Consider the following 9,866-nt stretch of genomic DNA (forward strand, 5'->3'; position numbering starts at 1 on the left):
ATGTAGATGCAAGACTCAAACAGATCAAAGGGACTCGGAGACCCTTTGGAGGCATGTCAGTCATTGCTGTCGGAGACTTCTATCAGCTACCCCCAGTGTGACAGTCTAAACCTCTCTGTGTGCACGACCCGTCTGAGATCGACCTGTGGCGGGAGCATTTTCAGATGATCACTCTGACTGAGATTATGCGTCAGAAAGATGATGTTGTCTTTGCAGAGATGCTGAACAGAATTCGTGTGAAAGGAAAGTTGGATGAGCTTTGCGAAGCAGATAGAAATTTGTTGTCACAGGCCATAACTGAACCAGCCCATTGTCCAACTGATGCGTTGCACATTTTTGCAACTAATAAAGAAGTGGATGCACACAACTCTGCAACACTGGCTCTGCTCCACACTCATATCATTGACATCCATGCAGATGATTATAGAAAAGATCCTAGAACTGGCAGAATGGCACTTCAAGACAGACCGTTGAAAGGAGGTAAAAACGAGTTACCAGACACACTGAAAGTTGCAGAAGGAGCTCGTGTCATGCTCACCAGAAACATTGACATACAAAATGGTTTGGTTAATGGAGCTTTTGGAATACTACTTAGAGTAGTTCACTCTGAAAACGACCAACACATCATCAAGCTTGGACTTAAAATGGATAATGAGACATCTGGAAAGAATAACCGCACACCAGCAGACGACATGTTGTACATTGAGAGAGCAGAGGAGAATCTGAAGCAGAAAGGAGTGGTACGAAGACAGTTCCCAGTGAAGCTGGCCTTTGCATGTACAATACATAAGGTACAGGGTATGACAACTACATCAGCTGTTGTCTCTCTTAAGAGCATTTTTGAGCCCGGCATGGCCTACGTAGCTGTCAGTAGAGTGACGTCTCTCAGTGGACTGTATCTTCTTGATATGGAAGAGAAAAAAATATTCACCAACCCAGAAATCACTGCAGCGCTTGAGAACATGAGACAAGCCAACCTTGATGACATGATGCCTCTTCTACACGTGAGGCAAACACTGAGCAGGTCAGAGGTTTTCACCATTGTTCATCATAATACAGAGGGACTGCCAGCTCACATTAATGACATCAAAAGTCACCATGAATTGTGTCTAGCAGATGTTTTGTGCCTAACAGAAACACACCTGCGGGGCTCTTTTGTCGCAGAGAGTCTCCACTTGGAAAATTACAATTTGTTCAAACGCAACAGACACCTGTCCTACACAAACTTTCCCCAGATGGCAAACAGAAGTGGTGGTGGAGTTGCTGTTTATGTGAAAAGTGACATTCAAGTGCATGAAAAACAGTACATCCATAATGTAACTGACCTTGAATTTCTGGCTTTAAAGGTTGAAGCACCAGTCAGTGCTCTGATTGCAGTTGTATACAGACCTCCAGACTACACTCTGAGGCCATTCCTGAAAAACCTGGTAAGCCTATTAGACTCATTGGAGATCATGGACTGTCATCCCATCATAGTTTGTGGTGATTTTAATGAGAATGTTTTATCCAGTGCAAACAAACCAATCCTGGAGCTGTTTGAGTCTAGGGGATACGCACAGGTCATCACTGCCCCTACCACAGAGAAGAACACACTGCTTGACCTAATTTTCATTTCTCAGTCAGATCGATGTCTCCATTCTGGAGTCATGAAGACATACCATAGTTACCATGACCCAGTATACTGTGTATTGTCCTGTGATGATTCATGATCTAGATCTTTGAATACAGTAAGTAATTTCTATATTTTTGAATGACTTAAGAAAGTAGAGCGATATTTAAAAGTTGACGCCCTGCATTGCAGTATAATGTTTGAATTGTTTACATAAAATACAATTACATGAATTAAGTAATGATATCAGTAAAAGATGACAATTTTATTTATTACAGAAAATCTAAAATTCACTAACAGTAACCTATAAATGTCAGAAAAATCAAATATAGCAGTTTAAAATGAATAGTGTAGGCATATCCTCTCTGCAGCCAGGCTTCAACATCCTGCCAGGCTGCCCCAGTCTCACTGTGGCTGGGAGGGAGGGAGGGTGGACCAGAGGATTGCCTACACAACACATAAATGTTCAACAGCTTCTTCATTGTTTCTGAGAGAACAATAATGACTAAAGGTTGCTTTTTAAAAAAACAAACAAACAAACAAACAAACCTAATTACAGCAATAATGACAGTTAAGCCACTTTATGTGTGCCTCTATTTTGAAATACTATTTACAAAAATGTTATTATTTTGGTTTGTTATAAACTTTAAACTTTTTCAAAAGTATACGATTATATTTTTGGACAAATCTTTCGATGAAACATACATTTTTATGAGCTTTTATCATGTTTCGGCCAGTGCAATCATCAGGGTGGGTCTGGGTTGATAACTGCACATTTCTGGCCAGAAATGTTTCAGCAGTGTTACATATGTAGTGCATATGTTACACTTGCTTTCTGTTACCAGCTGATACCCTACATTTGTATAGACATTGGATGGTGTGAGGTTGGGGAGTTGAGTGGGGGGGGGGGGGGTTTACGGTGGGAGCTGAGGGGGGGGGAGGGTGTTAGGTTTCCTTTTTTCTTTTTCTTTTTTAAGAGAGACACAGTCCTCCTGTGTCTTCTCCAAGCTTCACATGTAAGATCCAACAGTGTGAAGCACATAGCAGCTAGAAACTGTAATGCCACAGATCAGAGAGGCTTCATCATCACCATCTTCATCGCCGTACGATCAGAGCGTGAGACTTCACATCTGGAGCACAGGAGAGATTCTGTGATAAGTCCTCCTTCTAGCTTGTCCCACAAGCAGTCGGTGAGATTTACTCACAACAAAAAGGGTTAATGACATAATTTCCATGAAAACATGTATTCATTCTTTGTAAAGTGTTTAAATTGTGTTTTCACTTGACCTTAGGAGTGTTAGAGTGTATTGTAATGTCTGTACTCAGGTGTTTCCCTCTGTGATCCATCCCCATCAGAGCTGAGACACTCAGGACTGAACAGACTGCACAGTTTCTGTGACCGAGCCTCCAAAACACCTTCTTTGAAACCACTCATGATAGAAGGGCTTCATATTTGCAGCAGCACTACTACAGGTATTCAGTTTATTACAGGATGTGTTTGTTTCTTAGGACCAGCTCTGAGTGCACACTACCTAACATATACACCTTTCTGTTCATTACAAACCAACTACTCTGGATCACACGGCCAGTTGGCAGGAATGTTGCTGCAGGAAAACATCCCTGGAGATCACCATCATTGTCAGACTGACTGTGCCTCCTCTGTGCAGTGTCAAGATCCTCCCTAAATGAGTGTGTAAGTTAACATTTTCATTATTTTATTCCCTTTGACAAGACAAGTATCACTGATATTTACATTTACAACTACATATGTTCCCGTTTTCTGCTCTTCTTTTAAAGTCCTCAGCTATCCTGCTTCTGTGCTGCTTGCCACACATCAAACACTGGCCGGATGACAGGGAGGATCCACTCTGAAGTCACTGGACGTGATGAGGATCATATGGGACTTCATAGTTTCACAGAAACATTGTGCTCTGTGATTACAGGTTTTAAATGGACATAATGACTGCCTCTCTCTGATCAACAGGCTAAAGGATTGTTTTCATTGTTAGTGCTCTGTACAATGTATGCTTATTTAATATTTCATCACAGAGCAAACCTTTATTTATTTAACATTTTTTTATTTTGTTTTAATGTTGAATTAACTGTGGGGATTTTTTTAAGTGGGCACTTGGGATGTCATATGACCAGAAATGTGGTAACTGGAATTCAACAGTATGGAAGAAAAAATCTGCTGAGAACGAAACACATACAAAAACCCCCAAGAAAATTCAAATTCATTCCATGTAATCCAAGCTAAAACATTTTAAACTGCTGAACAGCAACACAAACAGTGTTAAAAAACAGTGTTAACAGAATGATTATGATGATTTTGTACCAAAGTTTCAGGTCACATGGCACACCTAGTGTGTAGTGTGGGGTATCAGCTGGTAAGTATAGGTTTTTTCATATTTGTGTCCTTAGAGTTCAGATAGATAAAGACTTGTGTATAATAATTAGTCATAACCACAACTCAAAGTCAGGGACTAACTAAATTTGGGACTTTGTGTCTGAGCCCAGGTTAAAACAATGTGTAAAAAAGCATTTAGTGGCATGGCTGAACAATGCTGTATTGATACTTATTTATCCATGTTCACAAAAAGGACTAATGTGTTTATTTGATTATTTGCATGTGTTAAACTGTGTCACCACCTTAGGCTTTCATTTGAGTTTACTCACAAATCTCTATACAGTTCTCTTTTACCACTGTGTGGACTCTGTTTACATTAAAACATAAAGAAGAATGAGTAATAAAAAGATGTGTAGACAGATCAGAAGATTAAGTAGACCGATAGAAACAGCTGTTCAGCCATGTTCTAAGAAACCAACACAATTTAAAGGTTCAGGATTGTGGTTTTAAAAGTTGAATTTTCATGTATTTCATATGTTGCTCATTATTTTTTATTTAGTTATTTAATTTAGTTATTTTTCTTTATTCTACCAGTCCTTTTCAGAAAGAAGCTGTAAAATATGACTTAAGATTTTTATGTTATTTTCTATGACATACAAAACAAATTGATGTATGTAATACTATTAAACATGATATACACATGTGTATATGTCTGAAAAACATCATGCTGTATATTAAAGTTTGTATTTTCTGCAGAATGTTTGTTCTTCTTTTAAGTTCATTTCAATTAGAAGAATATGAACTTTTAATATTCATTCAGAGGTTTTCTGACTCTAAATGTTCTTTTCTCATTTCTTAGGGTTTTCTAATTTACATTTAAAACATTTTCAGCTTTTTTCCAACTTCTGCTTCTGTGTAACCTTCAGCTTTTAGCAGTTCAGCACCTTTGTTTTCAGGTTAAATTCGTTTTTTGTTTTTTTTTTTAATCTCATTCAATATTTTTAACTCAAAATTCAGCAATTAATTCATTTCAGTGCATACATTCAGATTCAAGCATTCACACTGCAGTTTCTTCAGAAAATGCACTTTCTAGTTAGTGTGAATGCTTGAAAAGCATTCACAGTATTGTTCTTCTAATCTTTATTATTATTATTCTATTTTATTATTATTATCTATTCCGTACGTTTTTTATAATCCTACTACTTCAAAACCGTTCAACTTAGAAAAACCATTCAAACACCGTTAGATTCCTATTCTTTTGGACATGACTGCTTCTATTTTTCTCATTTTTAACATTTATATTTTTAATTTTATTCAACTTTATTCAACAAAAATTTATAATGTATTTCAATGGGGAGACCCTTCAAATTCTCATTCAACTTACTCATTTTTAAACTCTTACTACTTCCACATACATTGACATAGAGCCACCATTCAAACTTTAAAACAAAGACAAGACATTCAACTATTCAACTTGTATTTATCTTTTCAATATCTATTATACTTTTTCTTCAGTTCCAGTTTAAGTTTCATGATGTTTTTTCAGCCGTTTCAGAGTTTATAATGGGTGTGTATGGGACGGAATGTTGGGGCTAGAGTGAGACAGCTCAACTGCTAGAGTGAGAGGAGCAAAAAAATTAATCTTAAAATCTTTTTTAAAACTGCTGCTGTGTCCACAGCGTTTGCTCTACAGGTATGATTTTACCCTCAAAACGTAGCCATCGGTGTCCTCTTTCATCCAATGTGTTTACTATTGTCCTAGGTGTTACGGTTCTTTCATAAATGTCACCAATGCACAGCCTCCTCCTTCCAACTCTTCCATAGACTCTAATGTTAAAATGGCTCAGAAGGTTCGTTTGAAAATCAGAAGAGCATGGTGTCTTTCCACTGTCACCACGTCCATATAATAAACTCCACAGACATGAAAACTGAGAATTCAGTAGACTAGACATTGCTGTCGCTCACGGTGAAAGAATTTTGTCAACACGACATGTACTTTTCATTTGGGAAGAATTTGTTTCGGCCTGACTTTTCTGTTCATTTTAAGCAGCAAAAGTGAGGTGCATGTCTGTGTCGTGTGTATGGAGCCATTGGGTGCAGTTACTATAGCAACCAGGCTCACACCTGCCTGCTTAACGAGCTCTCTCTCACTCTGCCAAGGTTAAACCTAAAAATGTTAGATTGTAGTAAGATTAACTTTTTCAATAGTACAATAAGACAGATTTGACAGGGTTTTGCCACAGATTAATAGTTTGTCACTAGTTAGTATATGCCAACTAAGTAGAGCATTGTGATTGGCACAAAGGTTTTTCAGATCTGGGCAGTTGGAGTCAGTTGATGACTTCAAAATCATCCTTTCTGACTGGATAATTAAAGCTCTCAGCATCTATTGGTCTGTAGTTAATTTCCCCACCTTTTAACTAACGTTTAACTAATCTAATCTCATTTAATGTTTCTGTTTATAGTCTGTATAGTTTATCTCCCCACGAATACACTCAAAGTAGTCTTAAAATAAAACCCACAAAACAGTTCAAGATTTAATACTTTTTATTTGCTCATTTAATGCCAGTTGCCCTGTTTTTCTGTATGTCACTCATTCGCTTATACTTGGGCAAAAAGTACCAATTTGTACACTAGTATAGTGTATTTTTTCCCTCTATCTCTCTATGTCTTTCACACACAGAGACCAACACACAGACATGTATATGCTCATTATTGCTTTTCAAACTGATGGTCAAATTTCCAAGCACCACCTGAACGCCTCATCTGTTTTTAACCTATCACTGGACCAACTGTCGTCATTCCGCTTCGCTCTCTGCTGTGGTAAGTACAGTACACTCAGTACTGCAGTGTTTTATTTTTATGATTGGAAAAAATACATGTTTGACATTTAAACTCACATATCAAGTCCAACAGAGTTAAAAAGAATTCAAAGAGGAAAGAAAAAAGAATAACCTTCGCTATCATTTATATACGTTTATGATGTTTTGCTGTTAGCAGCAGTGCTAACGCTAGCTTCGATGCTAATGCTAGCAACAATGCTAATGCTAGCAACAATGCTAACGCTAGCTATAGTGCTAACACTAGCCTTAGCACTTGTTAACTGACAAAAATAATATTCCTGTGATATTTCTTGCCGGTCAGTGAGACAAAAGTAAGAAATGAGCTTTATTATTGCCATTGTGGCTCAGTTTTAACAGTAAGAGTGCTAGCGCTAGTAGCATTGCTAACGCTAGCTGCAATGCTAACGCTAGCTGCATTGCTAACACTAACTGAAGTGCTAATGCTAGCCGGAATGCTAGCGCTAGCAGCAATGCTAAGGCTAGTAACAGTCTAACAGTAGCCTTACATAAGTGGCAATACTTCAGTTAATTAGTTTGAATTGTAAAATGGCTGCTGTTAGAGTGCTAGCGCTAGTAGCATTGCTAACGCTAGCTGCAATGCTAACGCTAGCTGCATTGCTAACACTAACTGAAGTGCTAATGCTAGCCGGAATGCTAGCGCTAGCAGCAATGCTAAGGCTAGTAACAGTCTAACAGTAGCCTTACATAAGTGGCAATACTTCAGTTAATTAGTTTGAATTGTAAAATGGCTGCTGTATCAGTTGGTGTGCTATATTACTTTATAATTACCCTGCTGACTATAAGTTCAGTGTATCATGTCGTGTGGGCTTTGTATTTCTGTTAGTCTGATAACACTGTACAGACAACTAACGTATTATTTCTCGTGTTACACTTTCAGGAACCTGACTGACACTGTGCTTTGCCTGGTAGGTGTGCACATACTGTAAGAGAAGTAGACCAAAATAATAAAATAATCTGACTAATATAAGATGTAAAGTGATGGGTTCAAACTTTGTGCTAGACCTTTTAAACACAATTTTATAATAAATACACATAAGTGCAGCTTAACAATTGGGCTAAAATATTTTTTTCGTACATTTTTGTAGTCACACTACATGTGATTAATTAATGATTCACTCAATCATATTTGTATTTAAAAATATTATTGCTGAATTTAATTAAATATTTATTCTTTTAAAAAGTGCCCAATTATGCAACTTTTTGCACATGGCAGCCGACAACAGTTTAGCTTGAATATTTGTTTTGTCCTTTTTCAGTAGTCACAATTAGTTCATACAATTACCATGTGATATAATTTTAATAAAATAATTTTTTTCTTGTTTTTTGTTCACAGTGTGCAGAAGAAGAACAAGGACCAGATCTCCAGTCTTCTCTCTCACATCCCAACCCCCCAACCCCTCTATCCTCTGTCCTGCTCCACCTGTTGTCTCTGCCTTCTTTCCATCTGTATTTCACTCTGTGGTTTGTGAGAAATTTTGCCAAACCAACAATCCTTTTGCGGTTTGATTTAAAGCCGTGTCTCTCCTGCTCTGTCTGTTCTCTCTGCTAAATTTTCTCTCTACCTGTTTTTCACTCTTGGCTTGCTGCTGAAAAACGCCAAGCCAACAAAGCAATAAAGAGTGCATATTTTGCCTCAACCTATGAACAAACTGAACAAACAAAGAAAAATCTGCGGTTTGATTTAAAGCCGTGTCTCTCCTGCTCTGCCTGTTCTCACTGCTAAATTTTCTCTCTACCTGTTTTTCACTCTTGGCTTGCTGCTGAAAAACGCCAAGCCATTAAAGCAATAAAGAGTGCATATATTGCCTCTACCTGAGAACAAACTGAACAAACAAAGAAAACTAATTCACGGTTTGATTGTGATTTCCCAGCCGTGTCTCTCCTGCTCTGCCTGTTCTCTCTTCTAAATTTTCTCTCTACCTGTTTTTCACTCTTGGCTTGCTGCTGAAAAATGCCAAGCCAATAAAGAGAGTGCATAATATTCTCTCAACTGAAGAACAAACTGTCAAACGAAAGACAACTGTTTAAGACAAATAAAAACTGAAATATAAAAACAAAGACAACATCTCCTGGTGTGTGCCACTCTTATCTTGTGAACATATTTTCTAAAGACTAAGAAACACTTGCAGGTGTGTGAAAATGCCAAGGAAGCAGAAAAAGTCACAAGCTGCAAAACAACGCTGGAAAAAGTTTCATGAGTTTCACAAAGTACCAACATGTGAACAAGCTGAGTTTGATTTTCCTCAGAGCTCTGCAGAAGACAGTGTGTCTACAAAGACCAATTCTGACAGTGTCAAACAGGCAGGTCAACATGTTCCTGCACATGTACAACAGGTATCTTATGCTGATGCTGTAAAGAGTGGACTGCAGCATAAAGTTAATGAACAACATGAGGTGTCAAGTGCCCCACAGGTGGGTTATGCTGACTTTTTGAAAAGAGGCTGTCACAGTGATGTGGCAGGACCATCTCATGCAGAAAGAGTGAACCTTGAAAACCAGCCCTCTATTACACTTGTCTGTGCATCTCGCAGCCAGGCACATCCTAAATATGGAGACTCCAGAAACAAGCAGTGCACATGCAACTCACTCACATTTCTTGCATTCCTTCATGAGAATGAAAACATGACTACAGCTGACCTTAATCTGGTCTTGGATAAAGGTGATGTGATGTACAAAGAGGCCAAGAAAAGATTTCCTAAAAATATTCATTTGGCAACCGATGAGCTGCCAGACAAAGTTGATGCTCGCTGGTCTATGTATGATGTCGACATGACACAGCCTTCCCGGTATGGGACATTTGAAGAACCTCCAGAGGAGGCAGTAGATACCTTTCTCAGCTTAGAAGCAGGACTGAGCTGCCTGTTGTCAGATGTGCAGTATGCCTTATTGATTATGAGTGGATTGTGTATCGCAGTGTTCAGATCCACATCAGGCAAATATGGTTTCTTTGATCCACACTCCAGAACACCCAGTGGTCTTCCTCTATTACTACAGTCACGTAATCGTGGTACAGCAGTGATGCTGAAATTCACACTCCTCAGTGACA

General features: G+C 38.3%; 1 long non-coding RNA gene across 1 annotated transcript; it reads left to right on the plus strand.

Moving 5' to 3' along the window:
* The first annotated feature begins 7,632 nt into the window (after positions 1-7,632).
* Positions 7,633-8,789, plus strand: LOC143416870 (uncharacterized). The gene is made up of 2 exons (XR_013097125.1): positions 7,633-7,725; positions 8,154-8,789. It is a non-coding gene; the product is annotated as an uncharacterized LOC143416870 (long non-coding RNA).
* Positions 8,790-9,866: the final 1,077 nt, after the last annotated feature.

The sequence above is a fragment of the Maylandia zebra genome, linkage group LG3, assembly GCF_041146795.1.
Source record: "Maylandia zebra isolate NMK-2024a linkage group LG3, Mzebra_GT3a, whole genome shotgun sequence".
Lineage (NCBI taxonomy): Eukaryota > Metazoa > Chordata > Actinopteri > Cichliformes > Cichlidae > Maylandia > Maylandia zebra.